The sequence below is a fragment of the Xenopus laevis genome, chromosome 2S (genome assembly GCF_017654675.1).
Source record: "Xenopus laevis strain J_2021 chromosome 2S, Xenopus_laevis_v10.1, whole genome shotgun sequence".
In the NCBI taxonomy this organism is placed as follows: Eukaryota; Metazoa; Chordata; class Amphibia; order Anura; family Pipidae; genus Xenopus; species Xenopus laevis.
In genome coordinates, this window is record NC_054374.1 from 94,180,675 (window position 1) to 94,204,990 (window position 24,316).

Below are 24,316 nucleotides of genomic sequence, written 5' to 3' on the forward strand. Positions count from 1 at the left end.
ATATTTAGATAATGAATAAAGGCGCCTACAGTGCTATGTACTGACTGTTAACAGATAAAGACAGAGAAGGATTTGCAATGTTCTGGCCAGCATCCAATGGGAAATGTAATTAAGAATATCAAGACAAATGACAGCATCCCCTTTCTCAATGCAAGTGCTAGAGCCCAATAAAATGTAGCCATACACATATTTGTATTTTTACAACATTTGGATAAGAAACCCAAATGCTGTACTGCTTCCACAAGTCTGTACAGCTAATCATTATTTAGTGTACTAACCCCTTCACAAGGAGAAATAAAACCTTCCAGTTGCTTTATGTAATGAACCAATTGCCTATGTTCTTGCTGTATCCAGTCATTTTAATTTAAAAATATTCTTATTTTCATAAGTTTAGAGCACTAGATATTTGAGATATTCCTCAAAGTCTGAAAGATGTGTCAGCGGTTATCTTGAAGTGACCTTCTGGTTTTGTTTTTCAAATAAAATTACTTATAATTGTTCAGTAGTGATGAGCAAATCTGTCCCATTTCACTTCGCAGAAGAATCGTGAAACTGTGGAAAAATTTGCGAAATGGCAAAAAATGTATGAAACACATTGAAGTTAATAGGCGTAAAAAAAATTTTTTATGCGCAACAATTTTTTACACGAGTGACAATTTTTTTCTCATGCATACAGAAGAATGTTTGTGCTATTTTTTACCAATTAAAGACCTCAACGACTTCCTCGCAAAGTTTGCGACCAAATTTCTACAACGAACATTCGCAGTATATGTAATAAAATTTTGCAATCCATTTTTGCAGAGATTTTTTTTTACAAAACTCCAGAGCAGGTGTTAAAGATTCGCCATGCAATAAAAGCCTAAAGAAGAATATTACATTGCGATAGGCAAATCTTTATTCGCAAAGTTTTGCTCTTTGCAAATTTTATCACATTTCTCCCTAAATGCATTAAAGTCATTGGGCTTTTTTCTTGTGGCAATTTTTTGCCTAGGGGAAGTTTTTGTCTCTGTGATTATTTTGTTTTAGCAACTTTTTTGTTGCGCCAAAATGTTTCATGGCAGATTTTTGTCCCAGTTTTGCAGAGGATGAAGTGCAGAATTTTGCCGCAAATCTGTGCCTGGGGAAAAATCAGACATTTGCATTTACTAACCAGAGAATTATAAATTGTGTCCCACTACTTGTAAGACTGAATCTAAGAGGAGGTTATTTTTAAAAGCAGAAAAGGTGACTGCTTCCAATTGGTAGTTGCCTGAAAACCCGATTTTCTTGCGTTGATATCAGCATTCAGTTGCACATAGTCTACTGTGTATTTTATTTTATAGAGTGCCATCACATATCACAACATTTACATAGATGAGATATCATTCACATCACTTTGGGGCAGATTCATTAAGGGTCGAATTTCGAAGTTAAAAATACTTCGAAATTCGACCCTCGAATTGAAATCCTTCGACTTCGAATATCGAAGTCGAAGGATTTAGCGCTAATCCTGCGATCGTTCGATCGAAGGATTTTTCGTTCGATCGAACGATTAAATCCTTCGAATCGAACGATTCGAAGGATTTTAATCCAACGATCGAAGTAAAATCCTTCGATCAAAAAATCACAGGCAAGCCTATGGGGACCTTCCCCATAGGCTAACATTGACTTCGGTAGGTTTTACCTGCCGAAGTAGAGGGTCGAAGTTTTTTTTAAAGGGGAAGTACTTTGACTATCGAATGGTCGAATAGTCGAACGATTTTTCGTTCGATTCGTTCGATTTCGTTCGAATTCGAACGAATTTAACCAATTCGATGGTCGAAGTACCAAAAAAATACTTCGAAATTCGAATTTTTTTCATTCGAATCCTTCACTCGAGCTTCATGAATCGGCCCCTAGGTGTGCCAGCGAGGCTTGCAATCCACAAACAGTGGTCAGTTATCATTATTTAAAGTTCTTGCATGTTTTGAGTATGAGACAAAACTCAGATATGGAAGAGTTGGGCGGAGTACATAGCTGAAACCCGCACATACACAGGTAAACCAAACAACTAGTTCTTTCACTGGAATTGAACCTGGGACCCAAGTGTTTAATTGCTTAAAAGAAGGAAGCAAGGCAATTGCTTAAAGGAAATTTCAAAACAGTTCAGTCTAAATTAAAGAAAATGATACTGTAGAAGTCTTGTTCAAATTGTTATACATCTTTTTTTGTTCTGCATGTGGCCTAATACCTAATCCATCATTTCTTTTATACTAATTGGCTTATACAAAATATACCATGCAAGGCTGTGCTGAAATTCTTCATTCTAACATGAGATGTATTACTTTCACTGTTCACCTCCCTGTTTTGGTTAAAATTTGCAGGGCATTGAAATATTTACACCCCTATATAATTGAATCCAGTATTGTTTCTATGCACATACCTCCCCAGAGATAGGTCTCTCTTTCATTGGAATGTCTCTACAGGTTAATGGCTCTGTCTCTAGCATCCTTTCTAATGTGCTCAGTCTGGTTCTCAGTTACTCCTACTCTCCAGATGTGCACCCCTATTTCCTGAAAAGCCTCAACAACTGTGTGTGTATCTGACTTTTCCACATTTCATACTCTGAATATTTAAACTTATATTTGAATTTAATATTTAATTTTACAGTGTTTAGCACTGTTAAAGGGATACTGTCATGGGAAAACATGTTCAAAATGCATCAGTTAATAGTGCTGCTCCTGCAGAATTCTGCACTGAAATCCATTTTTCAAAAGAGCAAACAGATCAATTTTGAAATCTGACATTGGGCTAGACATATTGTCAATTTCCCAGCTGCCTCCAGTCATGTGACTTGTGTTCTGATGAACTTCAATCACTCTTTACTTCTGTACTGCAAGTTGGAGTGATATCACCCCCTCCCTTCCCCCCCCCCCAGCAGCCTAACAACAGAACAATTGTAAAGTAACGAGTTAACAGCTCCATAACACAAGATAACAGCTCCCTGGTAGATCTAAGAACAGCACTAAATAGTAAAAACCAAGTCCCACTGAGACTCCTTCAGTTACATTAAGTAGGAGAAATAACAGCCTGCCTGAAAGTAATTCCATCCTAGTGCAGGCACAAGTCACATGACTGGGGCAGGTGGGAAACTGACAAAATGTCTAGCCCCATGTCAGATTTCAAAATTGAATATACAAAAATCTGTTTTCTCTTTTGAGAAATGGATTTCAGTGCAAAATTCTGCTGGAACATCACTATTAACTGATGCATTTTGGAAAAAACATGTTTTTCCATGACAGTATCCCTTTAAGTTCTTGTATCATTTCAGTGCCTTGAAATGTCCATTGTTTGAACCTTTAATTTTTTAATTTTGTCTTTTTTAGATCTGCTTTATTATTAACAAATAAGCTATTGTTATCTCAGCCTGGAGGGAGGTAATTTTAGCTACTAATACAAAATACATGAACAAATGTTAGTGGCATGATATTCCTTTTTAAAAGCTAAGGGCAAAATATTTGAAGATCACCTTGACCAGATGGGTCAGTACGTCTTAAAGTATATCACTGAAAAAAAAAAGAGGATGGCGAGAGAGACAGACAGAGTAGGAGAGATTAATTTGATTTAAAATATTACAGGAATTTATGTCCTGAGGGACATTAGAAATAATGAAACAAAGCAGGTTTGTCAATTTATCTAAGAAGTCAAATAAATGTAACTGGTTTTGCAGCGAAGTAAATACAGACGTTAACAATGATCAAATTTCCTGTTCAAGGGTTTTAAGGTATAACACAGTCTGGAAATAAAACAATGTTGAACCCTCAAGTTTTCAGATAAGGGATCCCATACTTACATGTATTCCTCAACTCTTCAGCCCTGTTTCTTGTTAAAATAAAATCCTTTTGTTTCAGTGTCTACATGAGACACTTTTTATGTTAACCTCTATTTGTATTCATATTCCAACAAGCAGTTAATCCAGCCTTGTTTTACTGGGTATATCTGTATGTAGTTTTGTAAGTATTTTGCTTTCTTTCCAACGTTTGCTCTTATAAAGTAACAGAAAAGGAGACCTTGCATGAAAGGCGTCTGCTATGGTTCATTTATCAAACATGCCTGGAGTGTATAACTGAACACGCCTCAGGATTTTGAAAGTGATGATCAGGCTTCCTAATAGAACAATTTTGACAGAATTCCAAGGATTAAAACTTGGAGGTAAATCCCATTTCCCAATTACCTTTTCACTTTCACTTGCTCTTACACTTTGCAAGCTTTCCGTAAGCTCTTCATGCAGGTTCTGCAGGCGATTAAAGTGCATTTTGCAGCATGAATAAAAATATGTTTCCAAACCTGCATTGTCATTCATAATTTCTCCTTCAGACTTCTCTTGCTTGTTCTTTTCCACGTACAGAGATTAGATAGGGTAACAACGTAAACCCTTATAATTATTTGTAGATTGTGGATGAACACAGAATGGACCTTTACCTCAAGAAATTATGTCAAAAACTATATTTGTAAGTAATATCTGAGGGAACATCCCAGGTATTTTGTTTGATGGTAGGTAAATGTAGAGTGGGATTCATAAGAACGAATTCAGGTTTGTACCTCAGTCAGCCGTTTGCTACAAAAATTAAATTTTTATTGGAGGATTCTTTTGTATTTAAAAGACTGCTGGGGAAAATATTTCTTGATCAGACTGATCACCAGTCCCTGGTTCATAAGATCCCAGTTATATTTTAGCTCCTGTAAATTCCATGCCAGACCCTCTTGAGCACTTTCTAACAGCAGCATCTATATGACAATCAATGCTGTACAAGTTGCCAATAGTATTAGAATATGTAGATATAAATATAATAAATCCACTACTAGAATTCATATGGGTATTCAAAATCACTATGGTGTTCCAGGACTTGTGACCAAGTGCTTTATAAATTACAGTTGGGCATTCATAGTCCTCTATAAAATATATATCTATATTACCGATATAAACAACTTTAATACTATGTCTAAGACATATGTGTAAACATAAAAATGCTTACAAGGAATGTTATAAAAGTTGGCAATGGAAAAACTATTCATAATGCGGAACTGCATGCCTTTGCACAAACAAAAAACTGTGATTTTTTTTTATGATAAATACATATCAGAGCAAGTAGGCAGTGTGGTGGCTCAGTGGGTAGCACTTGTACCTTGCAGTGCTGGAGTCCTGGTACAAGTCCTGGGGGTAAATTTATCAAAGAGTTAAGTTCCGCCAATAGAGTGAAATTCTGTAGCTCTCCATTCATTTCTATGGGATTTTGAAAGGCGTATTTATCAATGGGTGAAAGTGAAATTTCACCCTTTGATAAATATGCCTTTAAAAACCCCATAGAAATGAATGGGAAGGGGCCGATTCACTAAATTCGAGTGAAGGATTCGAAGTAAAAAAAACTTCGAATTTCGAAGGTTTTTTTGGGCTACTTCGACCATCGAATGGGCTACTTCGACCACGACTTCGAATCGAAGGATTCGTAGTAAAAATCATTCGACTATTCGACCATTCGATAGTCGAAGTACTGTCTCTTTAAAAAAAACTTCGACCCCCTAGTTCGGCAGATAAAAGCTACCGAAGTCAATGTTAGCCTATGGGGAAGGTCCCCATAGGCTTGCCTAAGTTTTTTTGATCGAAGGATATTCCTTCGATCGTTGGATTAAAATCCTTCGAATCGTTCGATTCGAAGGATTTTATCGTTCAATCGAAGGAATAATCCTTCGATCGTACGATCGCAGAATTTGCGCTAAATCCTTCGACTTCGATATTCGAAGTCGAAGGATTTCAATTCCTAGTCGAATATCTAGGGGTAAATAAACCTTGATATTCGACCCATAGTGAATCAGCCCCTTAGGGGCAGATGTATGAAGGGTCGAATATCGAGGGTTAATTAACCCTCGATATTCGACTAGGAACTAAAATCCTTCGACTTCGAATATCGAAGTCGAAGGATTTAGCGCAAATCCTACGATCGAAGGATTATTCCTTCGATCGAACGATTAAATCCTTCGAATCGAACGATTCGAAGGATTTAATCTCAGGAATATCCTTCGATCAAAAAAACTTAGGCAAGCCTATGGGGACTTTCCCCATAGGCTAACATTGACTTCGGTAGCTTTTAGCTGCCGAAGTAGGGGGTCGAAGTTTTTTTTAAAGAGGCAGTACTTCGACTATCGAATGATCGAATAGTCGAACGATTTTTACTTTGAATCGTTCGATTCGTAGTCGTAGTCGTAGTTGAAGGTCGAAGTAGCCCATTCGATGGTCGAAGTAGCCCAAAAAACACTTCGAAATTCGAAGTTTTTTTTCTTCAATTTCCGCCATTGCTATTCAGCAACTTGTTGATATGAACTATAGTAGTGTTTCTGAAGCAAACACATCAGTTGTACCAGTGCAGGACGACAGTACATGATATTTTCATTACTTTAAAACACTTTAATTTTTTGGTGTTACTGTTCTTTTACATCTCATTGTCTTGACTCTTTATCTGTTTAGATTTTTTTTAGCAGAAATACAATCATATATACATTTCAATGAGAATGACATCCGTTAATCTCAGAAAATGTAATTTGTGTGTTTTACTTACTTAATTTAATAATATAGTCACGTTTATGGAACATATATTAGAAAACCATGAAATTCTATTCAAAGCTTTAAATAAAGCACATAAGCTTTATGATATATTTTCTAACCATCATCTGCTGTGTCCTGCAGTTGGATGGATTTCTTTCTAATTCTCTTCATAATATTTTAAATTCAAAAATAGGTAGGAAGGATTTATTGTACTGACTGCAGTGATTTAAATGCATAAAACCAGAACGACAATTTTTATGAAGCCACTTTGAATACAAAGTAAAAAAAAGTTGATATTTGGCATGTGAAAAAAAGAAAAGAAGGTATAATATTAAAAAATAATTTTACATATTATAGAAAAGTCATTTAGTAATTCATCATATCGAATAATTATGATTTTAAAATAAGAGAAATGTCGTGCAATAAAAATGAAGGAAATTGAGGATTTGGGAAGATTTCAATGTAAATAAAAATGTAAAAAGACATCTGGAAAAGCCTTTGATGTGTGCACCTGGCACATAACATTTTTCAATTAAATTAGTCATTCTACCATCATACAAATAGCCTCAAGCACAAAAAGTTTTTCTTGCTTGGTCTAAAACTGTAGCTTTTAATCTGTGTTGTGCTGCTTGAGAAGCTGCAATATGTCTTTCTGAAATGTGGCAGTTCTGCATCTAATGGCATTTTGCCAAATAAGCTACTTGCAGTAGTAGTTTATTTGGCAACAGTGTATTGGTATTTTACATTTTTATGGTACAAGTATATATAGGCACATAACATGCACACAGTGCAGAGGAAGCAGGGGAGTACATGATCCAAGTCAAGTTGAACCCTTAAAGGACAACTAAACCCTAAAAATGAATGTGGCTAAAAATGCCATATTTTATATACTGAACTTATTGCACCAGCTTAAGGTTTCAGCATATCAATAGCAGCAATGATCCAGGACTTCAAACTTGTCACAGGGGTCGCCATCTTGGAAAGTATCTGTGACACACACATGCTCAGTGAGCAGCTGTTGAGAAGCTAAGCTTAGGAGTCATCACAAATTATCAAGCAGAAAATGAAGTTTGTCTGTAATATAAGTTGATGCTACAGGGCTGATTATTAAATTCTGATGCTAATTGCACTGGTTTCAGTACTGCCATGTAGTAATTATCTGTATTAATTACTAATACTGTGACATTTCTATTCTATGTGTACTGTATATTGTGAGTGGGTCCCTAAGCTCAGTAAGTGACAGCAGCACAGAGCATGTGCAGTGAATCAGCAGAAAAGAAGATGGGGAGCTACTGGGGCATCTTTGGAGACATAGATCTTCCCTGCTATAGGGCTGTGGTTGCCTTTGGCTGGTACAGAAGCTCAAAACAAAATGTATAACATTTCTAGCTTACTTCTATAGTTAAGCTTTAGTTCTTCTTTACTATTAGCAGTGTTGAGCCATGCTCATTGTATTTAAATGCATATGACTGCATTAAACAAGCTAAGCAAGCAGAAATCATGTTAGGGATTCAATTCCATAGCTTTTGGTTTTCGAGGGCAAGGCATAAACCTGTAAATAAGTAAACTATTTATTCTACTATTATTATTCTAATTATATTATACAAAATAAATGTTTTAAGACATGATAACTTGATAACTTACAGATGTTAATAGATGCTTAGCTAAAATGCCTTGGTCAATAAGTAAGATGCTATGGTATGAGTTGTATGTGAAATGCTGTTTAAAGGGAGAAGTAACAGCAGAAGTGACAGAAAGATTTGCCAGAATTATAAGTGCAGGCTCAGGTATAGGCACACAGCAACCAGGAATAGTCAAGACAGGCCAAAATGTGATATTCCAGAATATAATAAAGCACAACCGGGATTTATCAGGGTAAGACCTATTATTGTTCCTTAAATTCCGGGCTGGACAGGGTTTTAACCTGACTTTGGCATCAATATGCCGGCATTGCTTTTAGGGAGTGGATGGAATGATCTCAGTGCATGTACAGTCATGATAACATTTCTAACTTTTGCCACAATCCTATATAATAAAGTTGAAGTGTCTCTGCGTCCAGTCCCTGTGTCCGTGGGATTGCGCTACTGCGCATGTGCCCCACGGACCTCTAGCGCCCGTTAATTTAACTGGCTTAATGTCTAGTTGGCCATAAAAGCTAACTTTGAATTTACGGGCAAGGAACGGATAGGTTATGGGTTTGAATTGTTGTCATATGACCTTGAATATTGGGTACGTTTTATAAGGTGAAAGGTTTGATAGATAAACATATCACAGATTTGGCTTAGAACAGAGTACAAGGAAACATTGTATGTTAAAAATTGAAGATAAAGGACATGTAAATCCACCCTACAACAGCCTCTTTGAAATCTGTAGATACCTGCCCCTGAGGTTGTTAAAAGGTTAACTGTATGTCTGCAGCATCCCCTTAATCACTTAGAAATCCTTCTATACCTCTAATGACTCTGCCATCTCCATCAGGAATTTACTTTGGCTGTTGGCTCATGAGCATGTTCAATTCTACTCAGCTCAGATTACTAAACACACCCTCCAGTCTAAAAACCAATGAAGAGATAGCATTGCTGGTTCCCATAAAAACTCTAGCTGTCTGATCCTATTTTTTCCTCTTAACCACTTCTCCTGAGCTCAGCTTAACCATTACAGTGCTCAAACCCAGCTGAACTTTTTATCAAAGTATGTTGTGCCTGTGTAAACCTGCATTCTGCATTGCATGAACTTTACATACATGTCCTGATTGCAGATGTCAATGTTACTGATGATGTGTCAGAGGGATAATGGCCAAAGCTGCTATTTGTTTTAGGAAAATGTGATGGTGCTGGCAAATGGAGGGGTATATGCAGGACAAATTATGTGGCTTGGGTGGGGAAGATTTGCTCAACTTATATACATGGTAGGAAAATGTAGGCTTTACATGTCCTATAAAGAAATGAGCAGAATTTATGAGGGAACTAATTTTAAAAATATACTGGTTAGAATAATATCTAACATATATTTTTGCATTGACTTGACACATTTTCATAAAGTTGTGTTCAATGCATCTTTTCTTACCTTTAATGGGATACTGTCATGGGGAAAAATGTTTTTTTTTTCAAAACGCATCAGTTAATATTAGTGGTGGGCGAATCTGTCCCATTTCCCATCGCTGAAAAATTAGAAAAACAGTGAAAAAATTCACTAAATGGTGAAAAAATTCAAAAAGTCAATCAGAATCAAAATAATTTTGGCGTGTGTCAATTTTGATGGGAGGAAAATTTTGTCCAAATGTATTAAAGTCAATGGGCATCCGAATAATTTTGATGCGTGACAATTTTTCTGCACGCACCAATTTTAACATTCAACACATTTTTTTGTTGCTGGATTTTTCACAGGTGAATTTTTGCAGCAGTTTCTTGAATTTATTCGCAGAGGGTGAAACATGGAAATTCACAGCAAATCCATGCATGCCGAATTAATTTTTTTACATTCAATTTTGAAATCTGACATGGGGCTAGACATAGTGGCCCATTTACTTAGTTCGAGTGAAGGAATAGAATAAAAAATACTTTGAATTTCAAATGTTTTTTTTGCCTACTTCGACCATCGCATGGGCTACTTCGACCTTCGAGTACGAGTTCGACTTCGAAACGATTTGAACTAAAAATCGTTCGCCTATTCAACCATTCGATAGTCGAAGTACTGTCTCTTTAAAAAAAAACTTCGACCCCCTAGTTCGCCACTAGGCTTTGCTATCTTTTTCAGGTCAAAGAAAAATTGTTCGATTGATGGATCGTTCGATCGAACGAATTGCGGTAAATCCTTCAACTTCGATATTCGAAGTCGAAGGATTTCAATTCGGCAGTCGAATATAGAGGGTTAATTAACCCTTGATATTCAACCATAAGTAAATTTGCACCATATTGTCAGTTTCCCAGCTGCCCCAAGTCATTTGACTTGTGCTCTGATAAACGCCAGTCACTCTTTACTGCTGTACTGCAAGTTGTAGTGATATCACCCCCTCCCTTCTCCCCCCGGCAGCCTAACAACAGAACAATGGGAAGGTCCCAAAATGGCCGCAATGGCCAGGTCCCACTGCAACATATTCAGTTACATTAAGCAGGAGAAACAATAGCCTGCCAGAAAGCAGTTCCATAGTGCAGCACTGGCTCTTTCTGAAAGCACATGACCAAGCAAAATTACCTGCCTACACACCAATATTATAACTAAAGAAATACACTTGCAGATTCAGAAATGAAATTTTATATTGTAAGATGAATTATTTGCAGTGTAAACAATGTAATTTAATAATAAAAACTACACCAAAAAATCATAACAGAATCCCTTTAAGCTTTAATGAGGTTCAAGATGACTGAATATGTTCAGGCTTAGTTGTAATTTAACTACATAGCGGTTCTGTGTTACCTGCATGTGTTGCATATTAGTCAGTTCACTTTTTAGTGTATATAAATATCCATTACTGTTCTTATCCTGTTTCCAGTGAGCTGCCTGTTCTTGATTTCTCATCGATTCCTTTTTTGTCTAGTTTTTGGCTGCAGTTATTCTCCATTGTACAGCCAAGCCTTGCAGTACAGTTTCCATGAAATTCTCCTTTATGCACTTAGGGAAAAAGATAAAGCTTACTGAAAATGGGGCTTAGATACTCAATCTAACATGTGCCTCTGTGTCTTGGTATATTGCAAATCCTGACACTACAATGCATTGCATATTTTTGCTAGAATAGAGCTAGAACTGAAATCTACCAAATCAAAGTTTAAAAAAAGAAAAAAAAACAATGAAAGTACTACTCCAGAGTGTAGCATACAGTTGGACCTTGATAAAATCAGCTTAATTTAGACACTCTTCTCCTATTTAATGAATATCGAACTGAGTTGACTGAATTTCCGAGACATTTTGTGAGGTATTTTGGGGTGATAGAATGTTTAGTCAAGCTTGAGAATCTACAAAGCAAATTATGAAAAATGTAATTTATAGAAAAATGTAATATATGAACAGGGGAGACAAACCAGATCTTAGGAAAGCACAACATGCAGAAAGAGAATATGAAATAAGATGGACTTACTAGAAGTAAAAGTATCCACTGTATATAGCATTAGTTTAGTGATAGGCTTGTGCTAAGTTTCCCATTGTGTGGTTATTGTTATTTCTTGAACTAAACAGAAAAAAATCTGAAATTCTACTTCCTGGTTTAAATGAGTACAGTCAAAACAAATTAGCAGTCCATCATAAAGTCATGCATATAAACAAACCCCTATCTTCCTCCACATATAGCTCATTAGACTTTTAAATAAGGAGTTCATATTTTAGGGGATGGGGATAAACCTTACTTAATAGCAGTACTGCTAAAGCTTATGAGAAACAGTTCAGCCGATACAAATTTCCATAAAAAGAGGCACAAGTGTTCATAGCAACATCTCATACCTGTCAGCTTTGTATGTGTAGAAATCCACAGATATTGCCCAGTTAAATGAACTGTATTGCAAAACTATTACTATTATAGTTATTTTTCAGCATAAAACTTTTAGTATTTTGGATTTTGAGTGGTGAAGTGTTTTCTTGCATTTAAGACCACTTTGACACAAACACCAGCCAGGAACTGGCACCATGGGAGCCACTTAGAATTTGCTGCATTTGAAATTAAATTGAGTAATGTTGAATAGCAATCATGTAGATCTTGTGTTATATAATAAATTGTTAAACTTATTCATGACCACTCTAATCTGCCCACTGAGAAAATGCTCCTTACCTGTTAAAAAAGAGGAATGTCAGTTCACTTATTGTCCTGTAACAGCTAAAAATGATATGGTGCCGGTTCAATAAACTAGAAATAATTTTTATCAAGACTGAACCTGTATTTATTTTAATTACATAGTATAATTTTAACAGGCATTTAAATATGAGTTGTTTATAAAGACACATCTCAGTGCCATTGTCCCTCTAAAAACCATTTGTGGCTGATTACTTTGGAGAAATGTTGATTACCTAATGTATTCTCTTGACACAGTATTTCATTTCATTCCTATGCATAATCCATTTTCCAAGTCAATAGTAATGCTGACCAGCACATGCACTCAGCCTAACCTCTAAAATAACCACAAACCATGTGAAAAACAATAATTCATAGAAGATCCTTCATAAACAATAAAAATAAGATCAAAGGAGTACAAATATTGATCTAGCCACGTGAAGTTATGAGAAAGTTGGTTCCAAAGTAAGTTTGTTTGTTTAGTCATTCTGTCCACTGTGAATAACTGGGTGGTGCATCCAATAATTCAACTAAAAAATATGTTCTTTAAGCCATATCTGCTATTAGTTGCTTCTTTCTGTGCTCCTATGCTCCTTAGTTGCAGAACAAAAATAAATATAGTGTCTGTGGAAAAAACAGTCACTTGGAAGAAATAGATACCATAATGGTTTCTGCTATTTTTTCCCAGCCATTATTGAGTAGGCTGTAAATTAACTTCTCTGAGACAAACTGTAAAAAGGAATAAGAAAAAGATATAGCTTGCAAGAAAAACAAATATTGATAAAAAATAGAGATATTGGAAATGAAATCCCTAGGTTATAACTTCCGTTTTAAAAAACAGAAAGAGTGACAAAACCGCAAGAGTTTACAGCATAACAGGTATATATGACAATGTATTATTAAAGACACAATAAAGTTGCAAATAGTTGTATTGTTTTGCTTGCATACAACTGTTTTACTGGTATGTAGATACTTATACATTAAAATAAAAGCTTTTGATTCGCCATGTCAGAAGGGCTGTTTAGTAATGTTTGACCCTCAGCTGATGCCTATAATTGACACCCAGTGATGCACAATAAGTAGCCGGTTGAATCAAATGCACATACGTGACTGCCATATTGGGTATGCATCTGATGCCCCATTGATAAAGGAACTAGGAGAAAAGAGCAAACCTGGTTGGTCTGCCTGGGCATCATTTATTGAACAAAACTGTTTCACATAGGAACAATATATGTACATCAATGTTACAATGAAAATGTTACAACCATACTGACTGTAATGAAATAGTTTAGCACCTGAATGCATCTTAACAGTGCCCCTTTCTTGACATATGCACAGTTATAAATGTGGTGGGCATCAGTAGCAGCTTTGGCAGCAGATGTACAGTGCAGCCACTGTGAACTCTGTTATAAATCCATCAGAACATACAGTATCATTTCAGACCTACGGAGTGAATTCAATATAAGTATTCACTCTCACAGTTGGTGGACGCAACATATTTTTTTATGTGCAGCTATCGTCTTTCTTTCATCGTACACCTGTGCCTTCTTTATACCTCCTCCAGCCCCCTGTTGTCATGTGCTTAGTATCCCTCTATTCATTTCATAACACCATTTTACCTTTAAATTAAACCCTGACTATTTGGTTTGTAAAAACCTAGATACCCACACACATTGTATAAACGATTTAATTATAAACGATTGTCTACATCTTATGTCCATAATTGTGTTCTCTGCTGAACTGCTACAAGAACATATTGTATAACCTACTATACAGCTTTCAGTTTGTTCCCACTATTGTAGAACCTAGAATCTACAATAATTACACAACTGTGTGTCATTTACGTTAGTCTTTCTTAATGTCAAGCAAAACATTTTCTTTGATTAGCCTCTCTCTGTCCCTTCTTTTGTTTTTCCTTAGATTTCAAACTTCCCAGTTGCTCTGATGTGACAGCCATGTAGTTATCATAACCAGAAAGCCACTGCTCTGCATTTTCTCAGAATCCCTGCAGAAAACCCTAATCAAGTGCATTGTTCTCGCTTTTGCTGGTATTAAAGTGTAAGTACAGAAGGAAAAAATGTGCTTTGTTCAGTTCATGCTGGCGCTGTAAAATGTGCCTAGTGTACAATTCATTTCTTTCTTATTAGCTATGGTAGCTTTTAAAACCACTTGATTGAAAAGCATAAGAAAAGCTTATAAATGAAGGCATATGTTCAGAGAAAATGAAATTAAATATAGGGGGAACTAATGCTAAATAATTTTACTTGCTGAAAAAGACTCCATAGCTTAAGCTGCGTGTCTGAACTTCAACAAATAAATACATAGATACTTTATGATCCAGATTATTTCTCTATAAATAATACATTATAGTGAACCTTTCAAAGAGTTAATATAAGCACATAGTCTCAGGTTGTAAGATATGAGTAGGCACAGGAAGTGTAATCTAGAAAAAAAAAAACAACTGCCGTCACCTGTGAATAAAAATTCAGGTGTTCAGAGTAAAAGCCACATGATATTAAGGGGCCTAGTCAACATACTGTGTAAAATTATTAACCCAAAAAAAAAAGAGTAAAATCTGTCTACAATAAATAGCAAATTTATCAAGGCGTGTGTTTTATTTTACGCTGCATGAACCCAGCATTTGACGCCACTATATTACCTAATCTGTCATTAGAAAATTCAGGTGTACATTCTGATGGAAGGTGCTTTGTGCGAAAGCTAGATCTTTACACAGAGGTAGTTGAAAATCAATACACAAATTGATGTGACAATGTGTGGTGTTGTGTGGTGATTTGGTATGGTTGAACAAGTAGGATTTCAAAAACAAAAATTCACGAGTGACCTACTGTTTAGTAAAAAAGTAGCCCAAATATTTCTTAAAAGTAAAAAATCTTTAATAGGACATACATTTGCCTAACACGTTTCATGCAGAGATGGGAACTTCATAGGACAGCCTATGAGTAAGTGCCCATCTTGGCACGAAACGAATTAGGCTAATGTATATCCTAATAAAGATTTTTTACTTTTAAGAAATATTTGGGCTACGTTTTACTAACAGTACTGAACTTCAGGCTGGGGATTGAATCGCCTGTTTTGGAACGCCCTAGGAGGAGCCCACCATTTGGTAACTACTGGTCTAGAGTCTAAATATAGGGATTATGCTTGTCTCCATGTGAATTACAAATTAAAGATACTGTTGAGAAAACTTGAAAGGGTTAATATGAAGGACCAGTGGGTTAGCCATGGGGTGCTACAACCATGAGACAGGGTAAGAAACTCCACTCAGCACTGCATTCTATGCCACAACAGCTGATGATTGGACAGCGTCTTGTCTTTTGTCTTTTCCATTTTTACCCTTCCTCCCATCTGTTATTAAGCCTGCCTAAGCCCAAAAATATGTGACAGGCATTGTAAAGAAGAATAAGAAAATATTTTCTCCTTAAAGACTTTATTTATTAACAACAGGTTCTTGCTTTTTGCTTTGTTTTTGTAACTGTTCTCTTTTACATTCTAAAGTCAAAGTAAACTTTATTGTCATCTCAGCAGTATACGAATACACAGTGAGACGAGACGACGTGGCTCCAGCTAGTACACACAATAAGAAACACATTTATGAATGCAAATCAGGCCCCTTACTTCACAAATAACTAGGGACATGAGGATATGTATTGGTGGAGGGGCGCATATTTTAAAATTTACTTTTTGACCCATTTCCTAGACAGCTATTTTAAGTTAGGAATTATAACAATCTTAAAGGAGAAGGAAAGGTTAAAACTAAGTAAGCTTTATCAGAAATCTCTATATGAATATACCAGTAAACCCTCAAAGTAATGCTGCTCTGAGTTCTGCATTTCTTTCCTTATTTTGTACATATGGGCTTCTTTATTAGACTTTCTTCTCTCAGCTTAAACCTCCAGGGCTAGGGTTTAAACATGTTCAGTTACCGCCTGTCTCCCTCTCTACCCCCTTCCCTCCTCCCCTCCCTGCTGTAATATGAGCCCAGAGCTATGAGTGATCAGGGAGAGACTCAGGCAGGAAGTGATGTCACACCAAGCTAATATGGCAGCTGCTATCCTAAACAAACAAAGACAGCGTCTAGAGCTGTTTACTCAGGTATGTTAAAGCATTCTACAGAATAAATATAGCATTCTAGCTTACACTATGGTGGCTAATCTATTACCAATAAACTTGCTTGGTAGCTGTCCTTCTCCTTTAAGGTGGTTGTGGAAATAGAGAAATATTGGATATTTTATAGAGTTTAAAAATGAGACAGAAGACCTTATTTCTGTTTATATTTATTCTTTACACCAATGAGGAAATGAGATATGTAAATGCTGTGACCCTTTAAGGTAGACCAGCTATGCATGTATATAATATATTATATACATTCAACCAAAAAGTTCCATATGTTCCACTAGTTAAATGTAATCAGTAGTAAGCATCAGCACAGGATTTTGTAAGGAAAAATCTGGATGGCCTGGTTGTAGAGCCTTCTGTAGTAATTGATATTTCAGACCTGTGCGGTATGATGCAAATCTAAAATAAAAGGTTGGCCACCTCAGCAATATACTACAATAGTTTAGCCAATAGCAATTGGGTACCAAATAATCTACACGCATGATCAATATACAAATTATTCAGAGATTTCAGATTTTCAGCTATGTGCTCATATGAAACCCAACAATGTATTCTAAACTGTCCCTGGGTGATTCTTGATGCAATTTGTGGCACAGAAAGTAATTAAAGATATGTTCAAGAGAGTGGCAAAAAAGAATGGCAATCAACACAAAATGGAATATTCATTTCCAAAAGTACAGCTGCTAAAAACAATCATAGTGAGCTATAGAAAATTACATAACAACAGCACTACACCAATTTAATATGTATTTAAATTCAGTTAATTACAACATCCTAATTCTAATTTGCAGCTCATGTAGCTAAAATCAGATTTGGCTGAGGAAATGCGACTGTCATTTGAACAAAAATAAATTTGTACTGTAACTGTACAGAAAAACGTACAGAAAAATAGAAATTTTAGCATTTTAAAAGTAGAATTTATGGGGGGGAATATTTTTAGCAACACCACTTCTTGAGTTGCTCAGAAATTGCTTTAAACATACAGTAAGAAAATATAATAGCCCCTTGAGTCCAATCTCCTGCAAAGATCTATTTTTTAGACAAATATAAAAGTAGAGAAAAAATGGTCTTTGTGTGAAATGTACCGTTTATACACTTTAAAATGATGTGAAAGTGTGACAGCATAACTTTGCTTGTAAAGACTATAGTTTCCCATTAGAATATAAATATCATCCCAGAAACCATACTAAAAGAAGATATAAATACTTTTCTCCAACAAATATTTAACAATATTTTAAATAAAGAAAAAGGGAAAGAGAAGACTATGGAAATCCAGATTGAAAGAGCACATCGGCTTCAGAAGCCAAAGATGGTCCCACCAGAGGCACCGAGAGACATACTGTGCCGACTATACAGCTACGCGGTGAAAGATGAGATTTTGCAAAAAGCCAAAGAAGTTGACAATATAATATATGAAGACAATACTCTGACCTTTTTCCAGGACATCTCAAGAACTACATTGAGGAAAAGGAAAGCGTTGAGGCCACTGACAGACCTGTTGAGGGAGAAAAAGATTCTATACAGATGGGGTTTCCCATTCTCACTCTCTGTCCACAAAGACGGAATATCAGCAATACTGCGATCAGAGAAAGACCTAGGAAACTTTCTAAAGAAGCTACACCTACCATTGATAGAGATACCAGATTGGCCAGATGAGCATAGAATTAAAGCGGACCTATCGGTGGATCAAGAACAGGAGTGGACAGAAAGTGGAGCCTCAAAAAAGACAAGCGTGAAGAAAGGAAAAGTAAAGGAGACCATAGATCCCATGATACAAGTTGGACTATAAGTAAAATAAGACACTCTGGGAACTTGGCCTAGCAGAAGTTCGTAAAAGAGGACACTAACCCAAAGATGGGTAAAGTATAAGCAGTATTTTTGATTTAAGCATAGTCCTAGGATTTTGAAAAATTATTTTTGTTATAAGGAAACATCTGAATGTTCAGGTGTAGAATGGAGGGGAAAAGAAAGAGAAGGGGAAAAAAAAAAAAAAAAATGATAAGCATAATTAAGAAGATAACTTAAGGGTTGGGTGGCACTAGAAGTTGCCCATAAGAAGATCTGGAATATTTTTTCTTCCTTTGCCCATGCTGTCAATCCCACATCCATACCCCCAAACAAGTGGTAAAACCACCTTAGCCGTAGTTAACATCTCTCAGACCCAGGGAGGATCCCTGGGGAAGCTGAGACGGCTGATATTTTTTTTTGTTGCTTTTTCTCTTAATTTTTTATTTTTGAATTTTTTGAAATTTTTGTTTCTCGTGGTCACGGAATGGACTCTCTTTACAGTCCGTGATATGTCGTATCCCCTGTATCTCCCATGTGGAAAGGTAAATGTTAATGAGATGGGTAAATGTAAAGATTGGGCAAGACAAGGGTTTTTTTTCTTTTTTTTGATTGTTGCTAACTCTTTTATCTTTTATTCCTTTATCAATTGGTTGTGTACGACAAACTCCTGGGGCATGGTGGTCTTTGATGTAAAAATACTGGGGACTTGTTCACTTCCTCCTCCCCATTTGTTCCCGTTCATACTTTTGAGGTTCATAACTGTTCTCCTTCTTTTCCTCCAATATAAGAATTCCTTGGGTAATGATAAGGTAAAGTGTGTATTAAACTGGTTTGCAAAGACAATAATGTGGATTAGCAGAAATTATGGCAATGTGTAAGAATATGGAATGTACTGTCCTTTCATTTAATGTGAATGGGATAAATGAACCTGTCAAGAGAGCAAGGGTATTTTATGAGTGCAAGAATAACAAAGCCAAAATAATAATGCTGCAAGAAACACATTTTAGACATAACCATCTACCGGTTCTAAACCTAAAGATATATTCACAAATGTATATGAGCAATAATCCAGATAAGAAAGCAACTGGAGTAATGATCCTGATCCATAAAGATTTACCATTTAAATTAAAAGATTATAAAATAGATTCGGAAGGAAGGTATGTGATAGTAAGGGGGAAGCTGGCAAACCAGGCATGCACATTGGCAAATGTATATGTCCCCAATAACAAACAGGTACCGTATTTACAACATTTTCTCCAGGTGCTAGAATCCTATAGTGAAGGTTTAATCATTTTGGGGGGTGACTTCAATATTACGCTGAACCCGCTTATAGATTCCTCTTCTGGCAAAACTAATATATCTTATAAAAACCTTAAGCGAGTAAAAAAATCATTAACTGATCTCCACTTAGTGGATGTATGGCGTACAATGAACCCACAAAAAAAAGACTATTCACATTATTCAAAGCAATATCAGGTTTATTCACGAATAGATTATATAATGGTATCACAACAATGGGCACATTTATTTCAAAAAGCCGATATAGCCACATCATTAACATCAGATCATGCACCGGTAATCACGAAATATATGATACCAGGAGTAATTAAACCAGAATTTAATTGGCGATTAAATGAATTTCTATTACATAATGCAGACAATAAGGATATGATACAAAAATGGATTAAACAAATAGTAACAAACAATTTAACACCAGAAATATCATCGTCAACTCTATGGGAAACTGTAAAATGCGTCTTAAGAGGCTATCTGATAGCCTTGGGCTCCAAGCTGAAAAAAGAGAGAGAAGAAGAGATTAATAAGTTAGTACAAGAAATATCCCAACTAGAACAGACCCATAAAGAAACAGTAGCACAAAAGACGCTAATAGTTTTGGAAAATAAACGCATTCAACTTAAGGGTCTTTTAAATCATAAAATTAAAAGGGCATATTTAAGAACAAAACAGAACATTTATGAGCTAGGGGATAAATGTAACAAACATTTTGCTAAATTATTAAAGGAAACACAGTCTAATAATAATATAATAGCAATTAAAAATGCAAAGAATATCATTCATCATGACACTAAGGGAATAGCAGAATCGTTTAAAGACTATTATCAAACATTATATAAAATACAAAAGAAAAATCAACCCTTAACTAATCTAGAAAGAATGGAAAAATTTATTAAAGAGGCAAAACTGAAACCACTTACAGAAGAACAGGCATTAGAGATAGAAATTCCTTTTACATATAAAGAGATTGAAGAAGGAATTGATAACTTGCCCCCGGGAAAGAGCCCAGGCCCAGACGGGTATATAGCTGGGTTTTATAAGTTATTCAAAACTGATCTAATACCCCTATTACTACCATATTTTAATAATATATCTGACGAGAAGGGGTTTCATGCTCAGGCCCAGGAAGCACATATTACGATCATCCCAAAACAAGATAAGGATCCTCAATTATGTTCAAGTTACAGACCCATATCTTTAATAAATAACGATATGAAAATATATGCCTATATACTAGGAAATAGACTGAAACAATACTTACCTTCAATTATTCATCAGGATCAAGCAGGGTTTGTACCTAAAAGAGAAGTAAAGGATAATCTAGCAAAAACAATATCAATAATACAGTACACAAAAAAATTTAATATCCCAACTCTTCTGCTCACGACAGACGCTGAAAAAGCATTTGATAGAATATCTTGGACATTCTTGGAGAAAACAATGATTAACCTTGGAATTGGGGAGCAAATGAGACAGAGAATATTGGCCTTATACGATAGACCGACTGCTAAAATAAAAATAAACGGTACCCTTTCAGAATCATTTCAGATATTTAATGGAACAAGACAGGGATGTCCTCTATCACCTACCCTGTTTCTAATGGTAATGGAGGTTTTGCTCTCACATATAAGAAACAATCAGGATATTATGGGAGTGAATATAAAGGGCAAAGAATATAAAACTGCAGCATTTGCTGATGATCTATTGATTTATATAACGAACCCTTTAATCACCCTACCTAATTTGATAAGATTATTGAAGATATTTGGTGAATTCTCAAACTTTAAAATTAACTATTCTAAATCTGAGATTGTAAACATAAATGTGAAAGAGGACACCGCACTGCAGATTAAACAAAACTTCCCATTTAAGTGGTCACTATCCACCATTAAATACTTAGGGGTAAATATATGTGGAGACATGGGGAAGGCCTATCAAGATAACTACATTCCTTTGTTAATATCCTTACAAAAATCAATAGATAAATGGGGAAAAATTAAAATGTCGTGGACAGGAAGATTACAAGCTATAAAGATGGTCATAATACCAAAAGTATTATATTTATTCCAAGTTTTACCAATAGACCTACCGCAAACATTTTTCAAAAAACTAAAATCATTGATTATAAGGTTCATATGGAATGGGAAAAAAGCAAGAATTAGCTATAAAACTTTAACGCAACCCAAAGAGAAGGGAGGGATGGCGGCCCCAGACCCATATATATATTATATTGCTGTACATCTGGTTAGAATATTAAATTGGATGACAAAAAAAGGGAAAAAAGATTGGAGTAACATTGAACAAGAATGGGGAGATTATCCAACCGAAAATGCGCTTTGGGATGATAAGTGGGGAAAGACTAAAACGATAACACAACATCCTTTAATAAAAACCACCCTTAAAGTATGGCATAAGATCAAAATAGATATGCATTTGACCCGGGCTCCATATGTATTACAACCATTGATGCTTAACCCAAACTACCCCCCAAGCTTGGAAAGAGGAACATATCAAAGGTGGGAGAAATGGGAGGAAAAACCCACAAAAATCCGAGATCTGATCAGAGGAGATAAGATTATACCTCTACAGGAAATACAAGAAAGGTGGGGGAAACACCCTAGGGATATATGGGGATATAACCAATTATATTACTTCATCAGCATGAAAAGAGAGAGAAACTGGAACAGACCGTTAACGCAATGGGAAGAGATAATAGAAACCGACCCAGACCTGATGAAACCTCTCTCAAAGGTATACGATATTCTTCTCAATTCAGGTGAATATAAATTACCATCGTTTTGTCGCTCCTGGGAAAAAGAACTGGGAGTCAATATACCAGAACAAATGTGGGAGAATATTTTTAAGAAAGGAAACAAAAAAGCCAGGGCGTCAAAAATGAAAGAAGCAATCTATAAAATAATTACAAGGTGGCATCTAACCCCAGCAAGGCTAAATAAAATATACCCACAAAAGCATCACGGGTGCTGGAGATGCAACGATAAAGTTGGAAATCATTTACATATGTGGTTAACCTGCCCTAAACTGAAGGATTACTGGGAACAAATATTAGAAAGCGTAAAAAATATCACATCAGTCAAGGTACAGATGGAAGACCAAGTAACAATGTTACTAAATGTTAATTTGGAGAATCACAAGATACTAGATGATACACTTACCTTTTATCTAATTCAAGTAGCTAAATCCCTAATTCCAAAACATTGGAAATCCAAGGAACCGCCCTCATTTAACGAATGGATGAGATCAGTAGAAGAAATAAGACAGTTAGAGGAGTTAACGTATTTATATCATAATAACAGTGTAACTTATTGGAAGATTTGGACCCCGTGGTACAGATTTAGGGAATCATTAGATCAAAATTGAAAAACAAGAGGAGAATAAAGTAGCAGATAGCAAAAGAAAATATGTATGGAGAACATATACGGAACAAACGTCGAAGTGGTTATGAACAGTGGGATATATGACTAATACACCACCTCCCCAACGCCCCCTTGAATTTATTTTTTGTACCCTTTCCCCCCCTTATTTTGTGTATTGTTTAATTTGTTCTTCTTTTCTTTTTGTATGAAAAAAAATAAAGAAAGAAATTTAAAAAAAAAAAAAGAATATAAATATCATCTATAATTTACTATTATTTATTGTAGCCTGCAGTTATCCTAATAATGGATGAACATGTAATAAAATCTCTACTGTACATTCTACAACTCTACATATTTATAATAAAAACTTGGTTTCCAATATGTACCTTTCCAGGTGGGGTGGGAGCCAAAGGTGATTAATATGCAGATGGATTAAAATGCATTCGGTACCAAGGTAGAACTTTGATTTTAAAGGAAAAATGTAGAATAATGATCTATTGGAGCTAATGGAGAGACATAGTGGGATATGATGAACCATCTGAAACAAAAATATAGTATATTATACGCAGCTCTTTCAATTTGTCAAAATAATGGTATGTTCATTATTTATAGAGCTTTGCTGTACAGCAATTTATATATGGTAAATCTGGGCATTGAGCCTTCCACTGTATATACTTTATACAATACTATGGTGCTGATGTTTGGGGCCTCTCTCTTAACTAAGAACAATCAATGCACTGTAAACATAAATTTACAAAAAATGTCATTCAGTTACACACGATAATGGTACACTCCCCCAAACAGGTGGGATCTATGGGTGCAGAAGACCCAGCAAGAAAAGTGAAGGAAGAGTGAAGGATTCGAAGTAAAAAAACTTCGAATTTCGAAGTTTTTTTTGGGCTACTTCGACCATCGAATGGGTTACTTCGACCTTCGACCACGACTTCGAATCGAAGGATTCAAAGTAAAAATCGTTCGACTATTCGACCATTCGATAGTCGAAGTACTGTCTCTTTAAAAAAAACTTCGACCCCCTAGTTCGCCATCTAAAAGCTACCGAAGTCAATGTTAGCCTATGGGGAAGGTCCCCATAGGCTTGGCTAACTTTTTTTGATCGAAGGATATTCCTTCGATCGTTGGATTTAAATTCTTCGAATCGTTCGATTGGAAGGATTTAATCGTTCGATCGTTCGATGGTACTATCTGCGCTAAATCCTTCGACTTCGATATTCGAAGTCGAAGGATTTTAATTCCCAGACGAATATCGAGGGTTAATTAACCCTCGATATTCGACCCTTAGTGAATCAGCCCCGTTGTGTTAGTGTAGCAATGACATTCTAGATCTTTGGTTTGATTTAACCAGTGGTAAGCATCAGGACAGGATGTGCTAAGGCAGATTCT

At 35.7% G+C, this 24,316-nt stretch overlaps 1 long non-coding RNA gene across 1 annotated transcript; it reads right to left on the reverse strand.

Moving 5' to 3' along the window:
* Window positions 1–19,768: 19,768 nt before the first annotated feature.
* LOC121400354 lies at window positions 19,769–23,123 on the reverse strand. The gene is made up of 4 exons (XR_005965688.1): window positions 22,715–23,123; window positions 22,263–22,345; window positions 20,800–20,835; window positions 19,769–20,033 (listed from the first exon to the last, which is right to left on the reverse strand). It is a non-coding gene; the product is annotated as an uncharacterized LOC121400354 (long non-coding RNA).
* Between the last annotated feature and the right edge of the window lie 1,193 nt (window positions 23,124–24,316).